This window comes from Candoia aspera, chromosome 2 (assembly GCF_035149785.1).
Source record: "Candoia aspera isolate rCanAsp1 chromosome 2, rCanAsp1.hap2, whole genome shotgun sequence".
Classification (NCBI taxonomy): Eukaryota; Metazoa; Chordata; class Lepidosauria; order Squamata; family Boidae; genus Candoia; species Candoia aspera.
The window spans coordinates 77,148,921-77,163,095 of NC_086154.1; positions in this window are offsets into that span (position 1 = coordinate 77,148,921).

The window sequence follows — 14,175 nt, forward strand, 5'->3', positions numbered from 1 at the left end:
ATAAAAATGGAGGGAAATAGCCTTCGGTTTTGCAAAGTAGATTACCAATTTATCTATTAAAACCCTGTTTTAAAAGTTTATTTCTACAAAACATCAAAAGGTGAAAAAAATAAGAATTGAAAAGTTCTCTAACTGAAGAGATATTAACCATATCAAACTACCATGCTATGAAGTAATTCTTGCAGGAATCTGTACTGAATTATTGAAATTAACAACATAAATCAGAACAAGTTACTACAAGAATGTAACTTTTGATGGAACCAGTAGAAATGCAGATGGAGTTTGTTCAAATATACAGTTGACCTGTGTATTCTGCATTTTGCCAGGCGATGGCAAAACACTTCTGAAACCTTGCCAAGAAAACTGCAGGGACTTGTCCAGGCAATTACCAGGAATCAACACCTACCCAAAGGCAGGAAGGAAGAAAGGGGAAGGGGAAGGAAAGGGAAAAAACTAAAAAGGAGTTGAAGGGAGACATTAGCAAAATATCAGGAATGCAGCATGTTATCCCACAATATCATTTTCCTGGTTTAAGAGGTAGGATTTGTGTTTCTTTCACCAGTCTCCACCAGAGCTGCAGACTTTCACATCTTTTCAAATCCAAGAGGTGGTTATGTTACTTTTATTTTCAATTATATGATTTTAAATTTTTCTGCTCTGATTGCACAAGAATGGGACACAATCACAAAACACGCCCAGAGTCACTTGTTGAGATGGGCAGCTATAGAAATCAAATAAATAAACAAATAAACAAACAATTGTAGATTTATAGGCATGTCACATGTATTTACTTCTCAGTCATCCAGTATGCAATTATTGGGACCTCAAATTAATGGCAGGATAGATGCCTTGTTGCTTTCCCTTGTTTCCTAATGAACTATGATAGCAAGACTTCACCTCCCTTTGAATGAGGTGCTAGTTAAAGCAGATATACTAAATAAATGGAATCTACCCTTTCCCAACTTTGTGCCTTCCAGTTGGTTTGGGATTACAATCAAGTTCGCTGCCATTGGTCATGCTAACTGGAGAAGTCCAGAAATAGTTATCCAAACACATCTGGAGGTCATCAATCTGGGAAGGTTGTTCTTACTGGATTCTATGAATAATTTTACCCAGCCACTAATATAGGAATTCTTGGATCCTGGGAACTACAATGCCATCTTATGCAAGGAAAACCATGGTTACTTCATAGTGTCTCTAATATATAAATATTTATCCCTTCCTCTAATGTCCTTTTAAGAAAAACATGTTTTAGAAAAGTAATTTTGTAAATATTGCAATGAATATTTAAAATACAAATTGCCAAAAAAAAAGGGGTGGGGGGCGGTATTTCTAAGCATTCCAAATTCTACAAAAGCAAATTTCAGTTACTAGCAGCTGGAGAGACTGAACCAGATGTAAAGTTCCACATTCCTGCAGAGACACATTGTACAGTGGGATATGGTATTTATATAAGACTGGGTGGCACCACTGAAACATAGGGGGAGTTTAGATATTCTCCATTACAACAGCCAGCAGTGCTCAGTTGGATGCTTTTTTAATGAAGGACTTCCTCTTAATGATCCTTTTAAGAGTGAGTCTATTTAGATACCTAGTTATTTGTGCTTGAAATCTCAAAGACGTCATTCTTTAATGAAAAAACAACATTGGTAACAGTGTTCAGGATTCATTCTTGAATGCCAAGGCAAGGTTGTGGCATTTTGAAATTTAAATTGAAATCTAAGGCAGAACTTTGTTTGGACCCTTGATGTATGATGATGTTCAGGTGATGTTCAAATTGAAACTAGGCTCCTCCCAGCTATCAAATCTGCATCCTGAACTTCTGATGAATTCCATGTGTCATGTCATCATCAGTTCTCTTAAGTGCTAAAGTACAATTTATTTCCACCTGTAAGCTTCTTCAAAGTTTGTGATATATTATTTGCAGCAACACAAACTGTTCACCTACATATATGAACTTGCATATGTATATACAGTATGTTCAAACAGAGAGGGGAACAAAGGAATGTTTTCCAGAAGTGTAACATGCACATTCAGATACTGGCACTGCACATCAACTGAGTGGGGAATAGCTTTTTCTAAAATGCAGAACAACTTAATTATTCAAGTCCAAAGTTACACATTTTTAATACACACAGAGACAAACATTTTTATAAAGAGAAAATATTTTGGTTAGTTTGCCCATCTTCTATCATGTTTCTAATAGTTGTACCACAGAGAAATATGGAGACTGGAGAAGTTAACATTTGCAAAATGAACAGGATGGAAATGGCAGGCTGGAAGAAAGCTGAAACACTGATGAACACAAAAAGAGCATTGGGGAAGAAAAAAATAATTTAGAAGAGAGGTGCACAAGTTATATTCTAAAGTCAGCATGCAACCTTAAACAATCCATTCCAGAAATTGCCATCAAATTTGGCAGGAGGTAAGAAATCCATGAGAAGTAATTAAGTTGCTTTGGCATTCTTGAGTATTATGATGTATGTACCCAGCCAGTGGAAGACATGTCCAAAGGCAATTCTAATTGAATTCCTAAAGAACAGTCTTAGAGACAAGGTGAACTCTTGCTCAGTTTCAGATCTCATACCCACAAGTATGCTGAATGTCAACATAGAGAAGACAACTGAAGCCTAGAAAAATAGGATTCCAAATAAGGGTATGCTCTGGCCACAAGAAAATAGTTTTGATATGCCTGGGACTGATTTAAAGAACCTGTGATCTGACATAGCAATCTTCATGGAAATCAATGAATGTCTGTTTTTCTTCTGTCTGGCAAAACTGGAAGAAATCTAGCATTCCCTTTGAGAGGAAGTAGTTTGCCAAATGTCAAACAAATGTACAGACATTACATTTTGACTTTTTAAAAGGGTTTTTTTTATAACTTTTAATTTTTTTTTGATATAACTGGTTGAAATCTGCAGGGAAACTTTGGGAGGAATATATCTGCCAAGTCCAGAGTTTTTGTGTAAGAGCAGCATATATAATTAGAAACCGCAATCAGAATTATCCTTGTTTTTGTGAGCAATTGACATACAACTTAAAGGTGATCCTAGGTAAGAAAGCTGTAAAATTGCAGAAAGATTGATACAGAGGGAGGGAGGGAGGACTTTGAATTTGAGAGAGGGGATAATTTGCTTTGTCTCTCTCTCTCCTACTTCTCATATTTCATACTTCTTTTTGGCAAATTATATTGAAATTGCACTAATTATAGATATGCCCTTAGGCAAGAAACCTGCAAAAATCCAGAAGACTATGTGCAAGGATTAGGCAGTTAAGATTAAATGAAAAACAGTGAAAGATAATTTTGTGTTCTACTGCATTGGCACCGAAGTCACAGAAAGCGCAATAGGAAATGGATGGGTAATTACTGTGGACTATGCTGCGGCAGAGGTAGGAGTTGCGCAAACAATAAGCCAAGGGTACATGCTCAAAAGCTGCACAGCCTCCATACAAACCTCTATTAAGACTCTTGCTTCTGGGAGGAAGAACTAGTAGAGTACTCAATACCAGAACTTCAATCTCTCTCTTACTGAGCATTGTGTTTGACTACCCCCAGTACAATGATTTCCTCAGACTAAAGTCTATTAGTCACAGAAAAGTACCCACCACCATCCCTTTTCTCTGCTTTCCTTGAGGTTTTCCTGATGTGGTTAATTTCTGGAGAAATATATCCTTTTGTGTGTATATACAGTATATGCCCATCTGAATCAACAGATCAGTAACAAAGCACCACAAAGTTTAGATTGAGATACACTTCAGGGGAGCACACTTTGATTTGGACTTTTGTCTAACCTTTCTAGATTTGTTCAGCTTTGAATTCAGAATTCAGTCAAGACTGATTCAACACCTATTTCAGAAGTTCAGAATCCAATGGATCAGTCACTTTAGGGCTGTGCTTGTGAAGAAGCATAACAATAGAATGGTGAATCATTGATTTTTATAAATGAAAGAAAATCTCCAGAAAACTTCTATTTTCTGGACTGAATTGGGGCTTGTGAACTAAGAAACACAAAAGACATACTATGAAAAGACAAGTAGCTACCAATAAGCAAAACACAAAATATCACAAGAAACTTTGGTTTGATGACCTACCAATTTGAAAATGCTTCACAACTGAACCATTTTCCCCTCTGCCAAAACACTGGATTGCACAATTTGTAAGTATTGTCACAAATACACAGGTTGTGATTCACTAGGCAGGCCTGTGTCCTGTTAACTCAGCAGAACACGACTGTCAAAAGCTAATAATGGAAATCGAACACCCTCCTTTACCTTATTTTTGCATTGTTGAAACTAACAGTTTTTCATCAGTTGGCACAGAACAAGGTATAATTTAGGGTAACCATTCTGGGCAGGATCCCAACCACCTTCTCCATAAATCATCTGGCTGCCAGCAGTGAACACTGAAGGCAGAATTAAGTGTAGAAGTCAATTGTTGATGTTTGCATTGTAGGAAAGATTGGCCCTTGAAGCTCTCTTCAGCTCTTCACTAATTAATTTGGATGTGAAGCTTTCACCATTTAATATTTGCTGTCAATATTTGACAAGCCTCAAATATAAAACAAAAACAAAAACCTTGATATTTAAAATTTTTCAAAAACTTGGTATTTGGTAGGTCATGAACATAATGGGGGGGAAAAAGTCATTCGCAACACAGAACCATTTTCTTGTAGCTTAATATCCTCTTACAATGAAATCTTTTCTCTTAGTGCCAGCTGAACTTTGTAAAATTGTAAACACATTAAATTAATAATTATCTGGTTATCTTCAACTAATTGTTGCCTATAAAGCAGCATCCCATGGGCCATATGATTATCCTTTCCAAGGTCAGAGAGAACTCTGTTAAAAAGAGGTAGCGGCTGCTGCTGCTGCTGCTGCTGCTGGGAAATGCCCAAAAATAAGCATGGCAGGACTGGAACAAACGTGGAATCTGGAAGTTCCAAGTCTCCTGTTGCTTATGAACCACCCCCGACCTGGAGATGTTTTTAGGCTGGGTTCTCAAGTGAAGCATTTCCACACACAGATCCTGCATCAGCTGGAAAGCAACTCTGGACCTCTGTGACCCATGACATCAGCATACATCGGAGGAAATTCTTACCTCATTGCTTCCAGCTCCAGAGCTTCAGATGCTGGATCTTGAGATGGCCCAGATAAAACAAGGAAGGATGAAATTGACAAATGTTTTTGTCAGTTGAGCCAGTGTGGAAAGTGCCATCCCACAGTTCTTTCTTTACCCTTTGAGTAGTGTGTGGGTGAGGGATTTTTATTGCTGCAAAATCTGCAAATGTCTGGAATAGTGATCTTCGGTTCTCGTTCACAGTATTAGTGGAGGCAGTCACAGATCACCTTCAAACTGTTTTCAAGGGTTTGGGGAATGAAAATATGTCCTGACTGCTTTTTTCATCATCAGTCTGAACTTTCTGTCCTTCAGCCACATCAGAGCAGTCTGATTGGGGTGTGTGATCCTCATACTGTTTCAGGCAGAGCATTTTGTGTTAAATTTCCTCTCACTCCCACTTAAAGTATTGTTCATTCTTGTCCCATTTCTCTTGATATTCCCTATGATTTTAGATACTTATTTTTCTGTTAACTCAGTATTTTGAAGCCAGGAATGAGCAGGTCACACTTTAGCCATATTGGCTGGGAATTATGAGAGTTAAGGTCCAACATATCTAAAGATCAGAAAGTTGGGAAATATATTCAGTAGAAACTGAAAGCCTTTTGATTACATATACCAAGTTCTTTAGTACCATTTTTTTCTCCCACACATAGACATATTTTTTCTGCCTTGTCACAACCACACACACACACCTGAAAAAAAGAAGAAATATTTAGGCAGCATAGGGCTTTTTGCTAGCCTGGGGCCTTAACCACTATACCAAACTGGCTCTCATTGTGCACTGTACAGCTATATACATTCTGTAACCTCTTGATTGTTAAACTTATTTCCAGACAAAGTCTTTCATTCCCTCCTATAGAACCACAGAAAGCTTTTTTTAAATAATCTCACTTTATCATCTCATTCCTATTCATCATTAGTACTCTATCAGATTACTTTTTAAATTAACTTGTGGGATTTAACTAAGTAGGACTACCAGATATGGGCTGTAAAACTCCAGACCACCACTAGGTGGCAACATAGATATACAGAAAATTCAAACTATTTGGTGTCCCTAGTGGTCATCGAGGTTTTTGCAATGTAGACCTAAATGGGCAGTGGGTTTAAACAAATTTAGCTTCATGGAAAAACATTAAGCTTTATATACAACTACTGAATTATGAGTTAAAGATTTATAGCCATTTTTAATCTCCTGATTTGAACAAAATTGTCACTAAAATTGTTGAAATATTTGATTAGATTCAAACTATCATTTATGCAACCTTTAAAAATCTTTTCTCACAATAGTGTCTTCCTTCTTATAGCACAGGAAAAGGGTTAGTGATATTTATTCGATTTCTATAGCCGCCCATCTCAACAAGTGACTCAGTGATTGCATGATCATCATCTAGATGTTTATCTCAGTGAGTCCCCAAACTGCATTAATATATTTCTTTGAATTGAAACCCTAATATACTTCATACTAAAACATATTTGCTACCTTTAAATAGGAATGCCATATCTGGGCTCCAAATATATTTATATATCATTTTCCTGCCATCCAGCTATGGTAGCCCTCGTTGTTTATTCGTTTAGTCGCTTCCAACTCTTCATGACTTCATGGACCAGCCCACGCCAGAGCTTCCTGTCAGTCGTCAACACCCCCAGCTCCCCCAGGGACGAGTCCGTCACCTCTAGAATATCATCCATCCACCTTGCCCTTGGTCAGCCCCTCTTCCTCTTGCCCTCCACTCTCCCTAGCATCAGCATCTTCTCCAGGGTGTCCTGTCTTCTCATTATGTGGCCAAAGTATATCAGTTTTGCCTTTAATATCATTCCCTCAAGTGAGCAGTCTGGCTTTATTTCCTGGAGGATGGACTGGTTGGATCTTCTTGCAGTCCAAGGCACTCTCAGAATTTTCCTCCAACACCACAGTTCAAAAGCATCGATCTTCCTTCTCTCAGCCTTCCTTATGGTCCAGCTCTCGCAGCCATATGTTACTACGGGGAACACCATTGCTTTAACTATGCAGACCTTTGTTGTCAGTGTGATGTCTCTGCTCTTAACTATTTTATCGAGATTGGTCATTGCTCTTCTCCCAAGGATTAAGCGTCTTCTGATTTCCTGACTGCAGTCAGCATCTGCAGTAATCTTCACACCTAGAAATACAAAGTCTTTCACTGCTTCTACATTTTCTCCCTCTATTTGCCAGTTATCAATCAAGCTGGTTGCCATAATCTGTGTTTTGTTGAGGTTTAGCTGCAAGCCAGCTTTTGCACTTTCTTCTTTCACCTTCGTCATGAGGCTCCTCAGTTCATCCTCGCTTTCAGCCATCAAAGTGGTATCATCTGCATATCTGAGATTGTTAATGTTTCTTCCAGCGATTTTAACTCCAGCCTTGGATTCCTCAAGCCCAGCATGTTGCATGATGTGTTCTGCGTACAAGCTGAATAGGTAGGGTGAGAGTATACAGCCCTGCCGTACTCCTTTCCCAATCTTAAACCAGTCCATTGTTCCGTGGTCTGTTCTTACTGTTGCTACTTGGTCGTTATACAGATTCTTCAGGAGGCAGACAAGATGACTTGGTATCCCCATACCACTAAGAACTTGCCACAATTTGTTATGGTCCACACAGTCAAAGGCTTTAGAATAGTCAATAAAACAGAAATAGATGTTTTTCTGAAACTCCCTGGCTTTTTCCATTATCCAGCGGATATTGGCAATTTGGTCCCTAGTTCCTCTGCCTTTTCTAAACCCAGCTTGTACATCTGGCAATTCTCGCTCCATGAACTGCTGAAGTCTACCTTGCAGGATCTTGAGCATTACCTTACTGGCATGTGAAATGAGTGCCACTGTTCGATAGTTTGAACATTCTTTAGTGTTTCCCTTTTTTGGTATGGGGATATAAGTTGATTTTTTCCAATCTGATGGCCATTCTTGTGTTTTCCAAATTTGCTGGCATATAGCATGCATTACCTTGACCGCATCATCTTGCAAGATTTTGAACAGTTCAGCTGGGATGCCGTTGTCTCCTACTGCCTTGTTATTAGCAATGCTTCTTAAGGCCCATTCAACCTCACTCTTCAGGATGTCTGGCTCTAGCTCACTGACCACACCATCAAAGCTATCCCCGATATTGTTATCCTTGCTATACAGGTCTTCTGTATATTCTTGCCACCTTTTCTTGATCTCTTCTTCTTCTGTTAGGTCCTTGCCATCTTTGTTTTTGATCATACCCATTTTGGCCTGGAATTTACCTCCAATGTTTCTAATTTTCTGGAAGAGGTCTCTTGTCCTTCCTATTCTATTGTCTTCTTCCACTTCCGCACATTGCTTTTTTAAAAATGATTCCTTATCTCTTCTGGCTAACCTCTGGAATTTTGCATTTAATTGGGCATATCTCCCCCTATCACTGTTGCCTTTTGCTTTCCTTCTTTCTTGGGCTACTTCTAGTGTCTTAGCAGACAGCCATTTTGCCTTCTTGGTTTTCTCTTTCTTTGGGATGTATTTTGTTGCCGCCTCCTGAACAATGCTGCGAACTTCTGTCCAGAGTTCTTCCGGGACCCTATCTCCTAAGTCCAGTCCCTTAAATCTATTCTTCACCTCCACTGCATATTCCTTAGGAATATTAGTGAGCTCATATCTAGCTGATCTGTGGGTCTTCCCTAATCTCTTTAGTCTGATCCTAAATTGTGCAAGAAGAAGTTCGTGATCTGAACTACAGTCAGCTCCAGGTCTTGTTTTTACCGACTGTATAGATGTCTGCCACCTTTTGCTGCAAAGGATGTAGTCAATCTGGTTTCGGTGTTGTCCATCTGGGGAAGTCCATGTATAAAGCCATCTCTTAGGTTGCTGGAAGAGAGTGTTTGTTACGCACATTGAGTTGTCTTGGCAAAATTCTATCAGCCTATGTCCTGCTTCGTTTTCTTCACCCAGGCCATGCTTACCTGTAATTCCAGGTGTCATTGACTGCCCACCTTAGCATTCCAGTCTCCCGTGATGAAAATAACATCTCTTTTAAGCGTGTTGTCCAGTAGGTGCTGCAGATTCTGAAGTGGCCCATTCCAGTCCATTTCAGTTCACTGATGCCCAGAATGTCTATCTTTAATCTTGACATCTCACCAATAACCACATCCAATTTGCCCTGGCTCATAGATCTTACATTCCAGGTTCCAATGGCGTTTTGATCCTTAGAACACTGGATTCGCCGTTCACTACCAGCACCGTCGGCCGCTAGCCATCCTTTCGGCTTTGAGCTAGCTGCGTCATCACGTCTGGGGCTAGTTGAACTCATCCTCTGTTCCTCCCCAGTAGCATTTTGACCATCTTCCGACCTGGAGGTCTCATCTTCCGATGGTATACCAACATATCTCTGGTTGTACTGATCCATTTAGTTTTCACGGCAAGAATACTGGGGTGGGTTGCCATTGCCTTCCCCAGGGATCGCATTTAGTCTGACCTCTCTGTCATGACCTTCCCGTCTCGGATGGCCCTTCACGGTTTAGCTCGTGGCATCATTGAGGTGCTCAAGCTCCAGCACCACGACAAGGTAACGATCCTTTGCTGAATGGTAGCCCTAGTTTAATCCTAATCCTATATTCTTCAGCATGGAATCATAGAGTTGGAAGGGGCCTTAAGTCAACAAGTCTAACTATCTGCTCAGTGCTGGAATCCAGATTAAAGAATCCACAACAAATACCAGCTTCTGCTTAAAAAACTTCCAGGGGGAGGAGTGGTAGTGTCACCATTTCTCTAAGTAATTGGCTCCAGAGTCGAACTGCTCTTATGTTCAGAAAATATCCCAATTTTGAGTCATCTGCAAATATGATAATCACTCCTTCCACCTCCTTATCCACGTCTTTAATAATAGTAATAAAAAAAAACCTTGTGGGTTTGATGGGGGACCACTGATGAACATCCCTTGACTATGATTTTTCAGGCTGGCTATGTATCCATTTAGTTACCATGCCACCCAACCCACACCTAAGCGGAATGCATATCAGAGCATCATGGAATGCTTTGCTGAAATCAATATGTCTTCAGTATAGCCATAATCTGGGAAGGAAGTTACTGAATAAAAATGAAATAAGGCTACTCTCCTTAATCCTCCTTTAAATTACATAAATCATGTATACTTCAGGATTCCAACTGTTGGTCCTCAGTGGATCCAGAGTTCTTGAGAAGAAAGGGAAGGACATGATTTTGACTGACTCCTTCTCTTGCCTGAAAACAATTTTATCCCAAGAAAATCTACTCTGAAGAGAATGAGGCATTGTAATTTTTTGTTTTATATTATTGTATCTTGACTGATTACTCATTTTGTAGGTGAATCTGCTTGTCTGGAAGTATGCACTTACATAATATAACAATCACTCACATTAGCAATGGAATTCCAGTTTAAACAGCTTGAGGAATTTTTAGGATTCTATTTTTGCTGATGAACGAATACAACACCTTATTTAGCATTAAAACACTGGAGATGAAATTATTTTTTGATTTCTTCCTTAAGATCATAGTACAGTGCTATAAGTAGAGCACTGCTTGATCATTACTCATTCCAACAGTTTCTTAACAGCATATGCCAACATATTTGTTCCACAGATAAGCATGCTATTTTTGAAACTAAAAATATTTCAGGTTTTCAAGCAAGCTGACTAGCTAAGGAAACTTCCCAAGAACTAAAATGAAAGCAGTCATATTTTCCTGAAATTAATAAAACTTTGAGTAAAAATATTATACTTTGATGAATGCAATGGGAAACAGTGACTTACATGTAGGAATGAATTCAAGAGTAAAGGTGTGGAAGGTCTGACACTGATTTTTCTTAAGCCTCACGAAAGCTGGCCCATTCAGATGGGAATATAATTTCTCTCTCTTTCTGTCTCAAACACAGAACTCTGTTTCTGAAATCTCTTCTAAATTCTTGAACTGACCAATTTTTAGTTGCTTTAACGTAAAAAAAAGGAAGAGTAATAGCACTCAGATGCAGTTCTGTAACTGCTTCTCAAGTCAGCTTTCATCTATCCCAAGTGCTAAAACCCTCCCGGTTACAGTTCCAAACAAAAGTGAGAACAAATCTTTTTCTCCATGTGATAAGGGTTACCAATTTTATATGAGGGATAAGGTCGTATGCTATCTTTCATTCAGAAACCTGCCTTCATTCATAAAACGTTCTGTAGCAGAATGGGTCAAGAAATGGAGTGGCAGAATTCTCAAGTAGAAGAATCAACAGTATTACTTGAAGACACAAGGGACAGGAGAAAAGAACTGCATTTAACATACTGTACTACTTTCTGGAAGTTGAAAACTATTGAAGCATGACAATACTAAGCAAGAAACTTCTTTTTCTGCATTTTTTTAAACCTGGGGAAATTTGAAAGGGCCATTCCCTCTTGTATCCTAAAGGGGTACAATCCTGACAGATGTTCAGGCCAAAGCATTAGCTCTGTACTCACAGAGTCATTAAAGGTAAGAGGACTCTCTCTTGTACAAATGTTGACAAGTTCAACTTTGATTGGGTATGCACTGCTCTCTCTACGGGATGAGATTCAAACCTAGAGATGCATGGAGAGCTTTGCATCCCTGCCCCCCCCCCCCCCCCGCCAAAAAAAAAAAGGCTTTGCAAAATAGCAGTTTCTCCTTCTGGTAGATGTTGCTCCTTGAAGGCCAGAGACCTCATTAGAGTTAAACAACTCACAAACTGCAATTGGTCCAAAATGCAACAGCCCGTATATTGATGAACCAGAGTTGTCATAGTTCTACAACATATTTGTTACATCACTACATTGGTTACCAATAGATTTCTGGATGCAATTCAGAGTTGGCTTTAAACTATAAAGTCTTAAAAGGCTTGGCACTGAGGTATTTACATAACTGCATTGACATGGAAGCAGCCCATCCAATCCATACACACCATCAGAATCTCCTGATGATCCCTCAAATTCTAAGGAAAGGGGGGTGAAAGCCTGTAACCATTATTTCTCCACTGAAGCCATCATAGCCTCCTGCTTACAGTTGGATTGGCCTCTTGAGCACTGACCCTCCTGAAGCTGTTGAAGACTGAATTCTTCTGGAGGGTGTCCCAGAATGAGCATTGTTACTATTCTGCTTAAAACACAACATGCAAACACAGAAATAAGATCAAAACACAAGATAAATGCAATTTTATATCATCTTAATAATTTCTCAAAACAAGTCCTTCTATATAAATATATACCAAAGTGGAGAAATTGTGAGTGGTCTCATTTGACTAAACTTACTGAAACTTTTTTTTCCTGAAATCTGTTTCAAGAACTATAGCTTTTTACTATTTGGGAGCAATTGTGGCTCTTTTCCACTCACGTTAGGAATGCCAGTATGGGGAAGATTACTCTAGACAACTTCACGTCAAAGCTAAGATACAGCTGGTTGGCAGCACCTAGCCAATCTGATTATTATGTGGCTGAGAGGCCCCAGGAAACCCATCCACAAACCAATAGCAATCCAGAAGGTTTTTGGTGACCTTGGCCCAGTCACTCTCTCTCACCCTACTTCATAAGGTAATTTGTTTGGGGGATTAAATTAGGGGAGGGCCCTCCATACCCATATAAAAGATGGGATACAAAAGGAAGAAATAAGTAAGATTTAGGGCAAGTAAAAAGAACATACTTTAGTATAATGTACTTCTCCTGAGATCAGGATAACTGAATGTCCAATATGAAGTACATTTATAGTACTTGGAAATGCGTGATCAGTTAGCCAAATACACATTTTGGTTCCGATCAAAACTACTGGACACCATGTTTTTGGAATACAAGCAGAGATATGCCAAGATATTTACTGCCCCAAGCAGTAATAGACTAATGGGACAGATCTGCAGATGACAAATTGAGGATTGCTGGTAGGTCTTGGTGTAATTTGCAAATTATATTTACAGTATCTGAACTCTTGCCAATGGCTGAGGCTTTCCCTACCCCACCTCAAATTAGACTCCTGTATAGAAGAAAGAAAAAAAGATTTGAATCCTTGGGTAAAAAGACTGTAGGTTTAGTTCAGATATGGGAAAAAATATTGGCACGCAGTCTCAGGTATCCTGATTCTCAATTCTTAGCATAGAGAAGCCCCATTCTGCATCCAATTCTGTTTTACCTTTGCTTTGTTTGAAGAGAGTGGGTCTTTCAAATTAAAGTTGTATGTTTGACCAACCCTGCAATAAGGCATATTAGCCCTAGCATCTTATGGCTCTTGACTGAAATAATTCAGAGCTCTTTTCTCAAAATGAACTCAAATGGAACAGGTGATAATAAACTTCATCACTTTAGGTTCCCTTGGTAAGATACACTGACAGAACATTTTCAGTTTCTTTCTAGGACAACTTAGGAAGTAGAACAAAACATTAGCATAACTACCTCCATGGCAAACTAGGCTTCCCACAGATATGGGAAAAGGCAAATAGATTGGCTGCAGTGTCCCAGTGGAACTCCAGATGCTATATGTCAGAAAGCAGCTCAGTAAAGCATTTGATGCAGCCTCAAGCCAAAAGAGATTCTATGAATAAAGCAAGAAATCAATGATTCATCTGGTTTAGACTTTCCCCAAACATTTGACTTTTTTCTTCCCTCACACTCTTCCAAGGACAGTTCAAACAGCTTGGCCCAGGAAATAATAGCAACAGCATTCAACCTATCTGGCCATATAATACGTAAGTTATGCACATGTACGTTGTTTGCCAAGGGTTCCAGCGGTGATCAAAGATCATATTTTGTTTTCCCCTGCCTACTAACACGCGCTACTAAAACCAGTCCTTTAAAACCTTTGGTGCACCAATCAATTCTTAATTCTGACCTGTGTCTGTTTCCACTATCTATCCCATGGTCTCAGCTGAAGCACATGAATATACATATGCTCACAAAAATACTCAAATACTGATTAACAAAAAGAGGGTTCAATTCTTCACAGCTGAGAAGCAGCAGAAATAAAAATACATTAAGATGAAGAGTAACTTTCAGAAAGATACTTCTTAAACCTACACCTGAGGCAGCTCCAAGATTTTACTTACACTGAACTTGAAGTTCATTTCAAAAGGAGTTTGTTTCATT